The sequence below is a fragment of the Somniosus microcephalus genome, chromosome 30 (assembly GCF_052327205.1).
Source record: "Somniosus microcephalus isolate GS21.2 chromosome 30, FLI_Smic_1.0, whole genome shotgun sequence".
In the NCBI taxonomy this organism is placed as follows: Eukaryota; Metazoa; Chordata; class Chondrichthyes; order Squaliformes; family Somniosidae; genus Somniosus; species Somniosus microcephalus.
This window is the reverse complement of record NC_141016.1, coordinates 7,212,978-7,223,095: the sequence shown is the minus strand read 5'-3', so window position 1 is coordinate 7,223,095 and position 10,118 is coordinate 7,212,978.

Here is a 10,118-nt window from a genome sequence, read left to right as displayed (position 1 = left end):
GCGCAGCGCAACGAGCAGCAGCAGCAGCCACGACGACCCGCTACAGCACGTCGGCCGGCAGCTCCTTGGCGGGAAGCTCACAGTCCGACTGGGAGGAGGGGAGCCGGGCATGGTGGCCAGAGGACGGATCGTGAGCGGGAGAAGCAGGCCACCACACGTGGAGCCGGCAACAGTGAGGAGGAGGCCGCGGTGACGAGGAGGGCGGAGCGGCTGAGGGACATCGTGCTCCCACTGTCACTGGATGCCATTGAATTGACTTTCTGAACACGGCGCTGTAAGAATAGCTGACGTGTCCCGACGGGGAGTAAGCATTCCATTGTACTAGTTAAATATGGCAAATAAAATTGAATTCAATTGAATTGAGAATTGAACTGAAGTGTGCAGCCAAGCCTCTTGTTTTTTATTTAACCAGAATTATTTTTTTATTGAGAGACTAAGGCAAAGGGGCGGGGTGAGGCACTTTATGCACACAATGCCTGCAGTGTTGATTAAATAGACAAAGGCATATCAGCTGGTGATAAGAGAAAGAGGTCAGAGGCCAGAGGTGACAGAGGGTCATCCAATTATATCTCCTTGTGGGTTGCACAGGTGCATTCTAGGGAGCCTCAGGTGCCAGATATAAAGTTCAATAACTACGACAACTTGTGTTTAATGTGTGATCCAGATGAGATACCGACAAGTACTCTCCGTGGAGAGAGAAACAGAGTCAACGTTTCAGGTCGACGGATTTGGGAGGCGACAACACGATCAAGGACTTTGGAGAGGAAAGGGAGGTTGGAGATGGGGGAGGGGGGGTAGATTGCAAGGATGGTGGGATCAAGGGTTGTTTTTTTGAGGAAAGGGGTGATGACGGCAGATTTGAGGGCGAGGGGGACAGTACCTGAAGAGAGAGAACCGTTAACCTGTTGCCTGGCCTGCTGAGTTTTTCCAGTGTTTTCTGTTGTTATTTCGGATTTCCAGCATCTGCAGTATTTTGCTATCGGACAAGTACTCTCCACTGTGGATGCATGGTTCTTTTGCAAATGATGCAGATAAGGCCTTCCATGTATAAAATTCTGACGGGGCTAGACAGACTGGATGCAGGGAGGATGTTTCCCCTGGCTGGGGGGTCTAGATCGAGGGGTCACAGTCTCAGGATACGGGGTAGGACATTTAGGACTGAGATGAGGAGAAATGTCTTCACTCAGAGGGTGGTGAACCTGTGGAATTCTCCACCACAGAAGGCTGTGGAGGCCAAGTCACTGAATATATTTAAGAAGGAGATAGATAGATTTCTAGACACAAAAGGCATCAAGGGGTATGGGGAGAGAGCGGGAATATGGTATTGAGATAGAGGATCAGCCATGATCATATTGAATGGCGGAGCAGGCTCGAAGGGCCGAATGGCCTACTCCTGCTCCTATTTTTCTATGTTCTATGTTTCTATGTTAGCTGTCATTGTTAACGGTTCTCTCTCCTCAGGTACTGTCCCCCTCTCCCTCAAATCTGCCATCATCACCCCTTTCCTCAATAAAAACAACCCTTGATCCCACCGTCCTTGCAAACTACACCCCCCCCGACCCCCCCGCATCTCCAACCTCCCTTTCCTCTCCAAAGTCCTTGATCATGTTGTCGCCTCCCAAATCCGTGCCCATCTTTCCCGCAATTCCATGTTTGAATCCCTCCAATCTGGTTTCCGCCCTTGCCACAGTACCGAAACAGCTCTCATCAAAGTCACAAATCACATCCTTTGTGACTGTGACAAAGGTAAACTATCCCTCCTCGTCCTTCTTGACTTGTCTGCAGCCTTTGACACGGTTGGCCACTCCATCCTTCTCCAACGCCTCTCCACCGTTGTCCAGCTGGGTGGGACTGCATTCGCCTGGTTCCATTCTTATCTATCTAATCGTAGCCAGAGAATCACCTGCAATGGCTTCTCTTCCCACTCCCGGATCATTACCTCTGGTGTCCCCCAAGGATCTATCCTTGGCCCCCCTCCTATTTCTCATCTACATGTTGCCCCTTGGCGACATCATCCGAAAACACAGCGTCAGTTTCCACGTGTACGCTGACGACACCCAGCTCTACCTCACCACCTCTTCTCTCGACCCCTCCACGGTCTCTAAATTGTCAGACTGCTTGTTCGACATCCAGTTCTGGATGAGCAGATATTTTCTCCAATTAAATATTGGGAAGACCGAAGCCACCGACTCCATCCCTCTCCCTAACATCTGTCTGAGGCTGAACTACACTGTTTGCATATTTAACCCTGAAATAAGTTTCCGACCACATATCCGCAGCATAACTAAGACCGCCTATTTCCACCTCTGTAACATTGCCCGTCTCCGCCCTTGCCTCAGCTCATCCACTGCTGAAACCCTCATCCATGCCTTTGTTACCTCTAGACTCGACTATTCCAACGTACTCCTGGCCGGCCTCACATGTTCTACCCTACATAAACTTGAGGTCATCCAAAACTCGGCTGCCCGTGTCCTAACTCGCACCAAGTCCCGTTCGCCCATCACCCCTGTGCTCGCTGACCTACATTGGCTCTCGGTTAAGCAACGCCTCGATTTCAAAATTCTCATCCTTGTTTTCAAATCCCTCCATGGCCTCGCCCCTCCCTATCTCTGTAATCTCCTTCAGCCCCTCAACCCCCTTAGATATCTGCGCTCCTCTAAATCTGCCCGCTTGAGCATCCCTGATTATAATCGCTCCACCATTGGCGGCCGTGCCTTCTGTTGCCTGGGCCCTAAGCTCTGGAATTCCCTCCCTAAACCTCTCTGCCTCTCTACCTCTCTTTCCTCCTTTAAGAAATGGCAGACCAATTAAATACATACTTTGGTTCTGTCTTCACAAAGGAGGACACAAATAACCTCCCAGAGATGTCGGGGAACATAGGGTCTAATGAGAGGGAGGAACTGAAAGAAATCAGTATTTGTAGGGAAATGGTGTTAGGGAAATTGACGGGATTGGAGGCTGATAAATCCTCAGGGCCTGATAATCTACATCCTAGGGTACTTAAGGAAGTGGCCCTAGAAATAGTAGATGCATTGCTGGCCATCTTCCAAAATTCTATAGACTCTGGAACAGTTCCCATGGATTGGAGGGTAGCAAATGTTACCCCACTATTCAAAAAAGGTGGTAGAGAGAAAACAGGGAATTATAGACCGGTAAGCCTGACATCGGTAGTGGGGAAAATGCTAGAGTCCATTATAAAAGATGTAATAGCAGAGCACTTGGAAAACAGTGACAGGATTGGACAAAGTCAACATGGATTTACAAAAGGTAAATCATGCTTGACTAATCTACTGGATTTTTTTGAGAGTGTAACTGATAGAATAGATAAGGGAGAACCAGTGGATGTGGTGTATTTGGACTTACAGAAGGCTTTCGATAAGGTCCCGCATAACAGATTAGCGTGCAAAATTAAGGCACATGGGATTGGGGGCAAGGTACTGACTTGGACAGAGAACTGGTTGGCAGACAGGAAGCAAAGAGTTGGAATAAACGGGTCTTTTTCCGAGTGGCAGGCAGTGACTAGTGGGGTACCGCAGGGATCAGTCCTAGGACCCCAGCTATTCACAATATATATCAATGATCTAGACGAGGGAACTAGATGTAATATCTCCAAGTTTGCAGACGACACAAAGCTGGGTGGGCGTGCGTGCTGTGAGGAGGATGTCGAGAAACTCCAGTATGATTTGGACAGGTTGGGTGATTGGGCAGATGCATGGCAGATACAGTATAATGTGGATAAATGCGAGGTTATCCACTTTGGTGGCAAAAACAGGAAGACAGATTATTATCTGAACGGCAATAGATTGGGAGAAGGGGAAGTGCAACGAGACCTGGGTGTCCTTGTGCACCAGTCGCTGAAGGTAAGCATGCAGGTGCAGCAGGCGGTTAAGAAGGCAAATGGCATGTTGGCCTTCGTAGCGAGAGTGTTCAAGTATAGGAACAAGGATGCCTTGCTGCAGTTGTACAGGGCCTTGGTGAGACCATACCTTGAGTATTGTGTGCAGATTTGGTTAGCCTTACCTGAGGAAGGATGTTCTTGCCTTGGAGGGAGTGCAGCGAAGATTCACCAGACTGATACCTGGGATGGCAGGAATGATGTATGAAGAGAGATTGGGTCGATTGGGCTTATACTCGCTGGAGTTTAGAAGAATGAGTGGGGATCTCATTGAAACTTATAAAATTCTAACAGGACTAGACAGACTAGATGCAGGAAGGATGTTCCTGATGGCGGGGGAGTCCAGAACCAGGGGTCACAGTCTAAGGATAAGGGGTAAGCCATTTAGAACAGAGATGAGGAGGAATTTCTTCACCCAGAGAGTGGTGAACCTGTGGAATTCTCTACCACAAAAGGCAGTTGAGGCCAATTCATTAAATATATTCAAGAAGGAGTTAGATATATTTCTTGAGGCTAAAGGGATCAAGGGATATGGGGAGAAAGCAGGGACAGGGTACTGAATTTGGATGATCAGCCATGATCTCACTGAATGGCGGAGCAGGCCCGAGGGGCCGAATGGCCGACTCCTGCTCCTATCTTCTATGTTTCTATGGTTCTATGTTAAGACGCTCCTTAAAACCTACCTCTTTGACTAAGCTTTTGATCGCCTGCCCTAATTTCTGCTTATGTGGCTCGGTGTCACATTATTTTTGGTCTTTTAACGCTCCTGCGCAGCGACTTGGGACGTTTTACTACGTTAAAGGCGCTGTATAAATACAAGTTGTTGTTGTTGTCCATTTGATGCCATAATGCGTAACAGTTCACCATTCCATCTTTGACAACATCACAACGGTGGCCACCCATCAGAGGTACTTCATTGGCTGTAAAGCGCGTTGGGAAGTCCTGAGGTCGGGAATGGAACGATGTAAATGCGAATTCTCCCTGTCGAACAGGGGTTGCCACGACAGCGACTGGCATTTGTGCAGCGAGCTTGACATAACAAAACACCCCAAGGTGCCTTGTTGAGGAGGACCGGTGCGAGAATCGAACAGAAAAAGACACGCTGTTAAAAGATAAAGCAAAGAGCAGCTTGGCGAGGGGGCGCTGGGCTGAACACTTAGCACAAACACTTAAACTGGGTCTGACTATACACTGCGTTTCCTTAATGTGTAACTCTGCTTTATAATCGCAACATAATCCTCTTGTGTGTTGGCCAGTAAATTTATTCTGCGGTGATCGCATTGCGACATCCTTTCCCACACCCGCGACACTGGGATTCCCCACACCAGCTCTTCCTGGAACTTATTTGCATGACTTTTCCTTGTGTCGAGGCTGCAGTTGGCATCATCGACCATCCGAGTTGCTTCAAGCTCAATAACAAGTCTGCAACGTTGGCCCAGTAATTCCTGTCCCAACGCGTGAGTAAGGACAGGGTACTCATGCGTGTGCCCGGAGGAATTGCCGGTTTTCAGCATGCACAGCGCATGCGGGGAAAACCGGCATTTCCTCTCCTCTGACCCAAGGGGTTAAGAGGCTGAACGCGTGCGCGCAGGAGTCTGCGCGTGCGACTTGGATTTCCTTTATTTTTAGAGAGTTGCGCATGTGTAAAGGCCTCTGGTTTTTACGCATTGAAAAACCACACGTAAGTACTTAGTTTTACAGGTAAGTGGTCTATTAATACAATTTATAAAAAAAAATTCCACAGGTTTATTATTTTTAAAGAATTTACAGTAAGGTAAGTTTAGTTTTAGCCCCGATTTTTTATATAATAATTTTTTCAAATTTTAAAATTATTGGTTAAAATAGTTTTTTACAGTTATTTATGGTTCATTTAAGTAGTGCAATGTTTTTTTAAATTTTCTTTCACGTTTAAGTAGTGTTTTGGGGCCAGGAGTTTTCATGAGTTTGACAGCTCTTACTCTCAAACTCATGAATGAACTTTTGCAACCTCCCATTGGCTGCCCTGTGCTCACGTGATCCCAGCCAGCTCATCGCATTAAGTACGCCGCTAGGTCACGCACGCACAGCGTGGCAGGACCTCAAGCGGGCCAGTGAGAGGAAATGCAATGCGGGCCAGGATTGAAATGTCAGCGCGCCGGGTAAGTGCACATCGGGGGCTTGCACGCGCGGCAAGCTCCCGATCCTAATTTCAGGGCCGTTATCTTGAGATTCACCTGCTGTCACAAGGGACTCGAGCTTAGATCTGGTCAACGTCCGTACCCCAAGATCAAAACGGTAACCCCATCTCACACTTGAATTATTTCGTCCTCACGCTTTCAACCAATCAATTTTAATTGGACATTCTGTCTTAATAATGTTTTTAAGAAATGAAACTGGAGGAAAATGCAGTTAAACCCTCAAAGCATTTGTTATCTGTTCTTTTACACAATACGTTCAGTACTCGGCACTGTCCCTTTGCAGTTTGTAAGCACTTCCAACTTTTCATCAGCACCTATTTCTGAATCAGTTCTGATGAAGCACTGCTTTTCATCACGTGGAGTTGCATTTGTTTAGTTTTTATTTCCAGCATTCACAGTTTGCCTTTGATAACACTTGCTGCTTTCCCGTGGCATTGCCCACTGGTAGTCCGAGATTGGGAGCACGGTTGCCGGTGATTAGTTGCTAACCCGGCCTGTCCCTTTAAGGCCAGTATACGCCATGTGGGCAAGTGGCCCAAATAGGTCCTGAGCTCAGTCGTGGCTTTCATCGTTGTTTGGCAAGGGAATGTTGTGAAGTCATCGAGTCATAACGGCATAGAAGGAGGCCATTCGGCCCATCGAGTCCGTGCAGACTCTCTGTAGAGCAATCCAGTCAGCCTCATTCCCCCGCTCTATCCCCATAGCCCTGCAAGTTTATTTCCCTCAAGTGCCTATCCAGTCTCCCCTTGAAAACATTGAGTGTCTCCGCTTCCACCGCTTCCGTCAGCAGCGAGTTCCAGGTCCTCACCACTCGCTGCGTAAAAAAGTTTTTCCTCACCTCCCCCCTGGATCTCTTGCCCAAAACCTTAAATCTTTGTCCCCTAGTCCTTGTACCATCAACTAGTGGGAACAGCCTTTCCCTGTCTATCCTATCCAAACCCGTCATAATCTTGTACACCTCTATCAAATCACCCCTCAATCTCCTTTGATCTAATGAAAACAAATCCAGCTTCTCCTGTCCTTGTAGTGAAGATCCCCCATCCCCGGAACCATTCTGGTAAATCTCCTCTGCACCCTCTCAAGGGCCTTCACATCCTTCCTAAAGTGTGGTGACCAGAACTGGACACAATACTCCAGTTGTGGCCTAATTAGCGCTTTATAAAGGTTCAGCATAACTTCTCCACTTCTGAACTCAATACCTCTATTTATGAAGCCCAAGATCCTGTATGCCTTGCGAACCACTCTTGGTAACCACTAATTCCTGGTAAAATTTTGACCCAGCAGAACAGTAAGCCATTCTTTTGAAAAAAATACGTTGTAGAAATTCGTCTTGGGTGGTGGCCCAAAGTGGCGGTTCCATTGCAGTCAACGGAGGTGAACATCAGGTGCTGCGTATAACGGGCGGACAATCCGTTACCGCTCGCTTTGCGCCACCGCCCGGGACGGATTTCTGCCCTAATATTTTTTGACACTTTGAAATGCGTTGCCTGGCGTGCGATGAGGCCCAATCAACATTTTTATTTAAAATGATAACGTAGGATGAGAGGAACAGCAAACACGGATGAGGTGACGGCTTTGCTCAATGTACCCTCTCTCTCTGCGAATGTCCTCCGAGCTCTCTGCAGCTCAGCACTTCAGTTGCCCCATCCTCCTGCTCATCTTCCCCTTCCCACCTCAATTTCTCTATCGTTGTTCTCCAAGCTGAATGATTCACCTTTCTCAAAGACACCCCGTAGCCCTTAGAAACATAGAAGATAGAAGCAGGAGTGGGCCATTCAGCCCCTCGAGCCTGCTCCGCCATTCAATGAGATCATGGCTGATCATCCAAATTCAGTACCCTGTTCCTGCTTTCTCCCCATATCCCTTGATCCCTTTAGCCTTAAGAAATATATCCAACTCCTTCTTGAATATATTTAATGAATTGGCCTCAACTGCCTTCTGTGGTAGAGAATTCCACAGGTTCACCACTCTCTGGGTGAAGAAATTCCTCCTCATTTCTGTCCTAAATGGCTTACCCCTTATCCTTAGGTCTTACAATCTTAGTTATCTCTGCAAGGTGGGGGTAATTTTAACTTTCATCACACGGCAAAAAAATGGGTGACAGCGAATAAGTGGCTCGTTATATACCATTCCCCATTCTCTTTTGCATTTAGTCTTTTCAACTACAACTTGCATTAATATAACACCTTTAAAGTCGTAAAACATCCCAAGGTGTCTCACAGGAGCGATTATCAAACAAAATTTGACACCGAGCCACATAAGGAGATATTAGGACAGGCGACCAAAAGCTTGGTCAAAGAGGTAGGATTTAAAGGAGCGTCTTAAAGGAGGAAAGAGTGGTAGAGAGGTGGAGAGGTTTAGAGAGGGGATTCCAGAGATAGGGAGGGGCGAGGCCATAGAGGGATTTGAAAGCAAGGATGAAAATTTTAAACCGGGAAGTAAGCACGGGGTGAGTCACTTCCTTTATTTAGCTATTCAAAGCCTTTTGTCCCCTTAATTGCCTCACTCACTGAGATGCATTACCCAGCAGTTTTCACCTCTCAACCGGTTTGGGCACTTCTCCCATTCCCGGCCTCCCTCTCCCTGCCCCCTTTTTTGTTTTTTTTCAGTTGTATTAGACTGCTCACTTATCTTACTTTCCAGTTTTGTGCAAGGGGCTACACCCAGAGGGTTGAACTGTCTTTACAGATTCTGCTTTAAATCATACAGATACAGCTGGTCCCCATTGTCCTTTGGCATTTAACTCAGACACTTTTATTTTTACTGGATTAATGAAAGGAGCCAAAAAAAATGATCCCCAAAATCCAATTCTCAAGTATTTGAAGAAAGTTCTATCAAACAACTTCCAAACCAGTAAATTTGTTGATTGATGTTTTCGGAGAAGTTTAAGTGCAAATGCATCTCTTTTTGTGCCTCCCGTGGCTGAGTGGGTAGCACTCTCTGAGTCAGAAGGCTGTGGGTTCCAGTCCCACTCCAAAGACTTGAGCGCAAAAATCGAGGCTGACAGTCCAGTGCCAGTACTGAGGGTGTATTGCACTGTTGGCGGTGCCGTCTTTCAGATGAGATGTTAAACCGACGCCCTGTCTGCTGTCTCAGGTGGACGTAAAAGATCCCAGAAGAGCAGGGGAGTTCTCCCCGGTGTCCTTGCCAATAGTTATCCCTCAATCAACATCACAAAAACACATTATCCAGTCATTATCACACTGCTGTTTGTGGGAGCTTGCTGTGTGCAAATTGGCTGCAGCGTTTCCTACATTACAACAGTGACTACACTTCAAAAAGTACTTCATTGGCTGTGAAGCGCTTTGGGACGTCCTGAGGTCATTCTATATAACATGGATTGGTTTCTAGGGTAATAGGCACCTTTACCTGGGGGTTATGCCCCAGGATAGGAGTGCATTCTATATAAAGCTAAACTGTGACTGCTCTCTCGGGTAATATGCAGCCTTGTAGCTTAGGATATGCCCTCAGATAGGAGTGCATTCTGTGTGTAACATGGGATTGCTCTCTAGGTTAGAATCATAGAATGGTTACAGCACGGAAGAAGACCATTCGGCCCGTCCAGCCCGTGCCGGCTCTCTGCAAGAGCACTTCAGCTAGTCCCACTCCCCCGCCCTTTCCCTGTAGCTCTGCAAATTTTTTTCCTTCAGATGTTTATCCAATTCCCTTTTGAAACCACGATTGAGTCTGTCTCCACCACCCTTTCAGGCAGTGCATTCCAGATCCTAACCACTCGCCGAGTAAAAAAGTTTTTCCTCATCTCGCCTTTGGTTCTTCTCACCAATCACCTTAAATCTGGGTCCTCCGGTTCTTGACTCTTGTGCCAATGGGAAGTCTCTCTCTCTACTCTGTCTCGACCGCTCATGATTTTGAACACCTCTATCAAATCTCCACTCAATCTTCTGTGCTCGAAGGAGAACAACCCCAGCTTCCGCAGTCTATCCACGCAACTGAAGTCTCTCATCCCTGGAATCATTCTCGTAAATCTTTTCTGCATCCTTCCTAAAGTGCGGTGCCCAGAATTGGACACAATGTTCCAGTTGAGG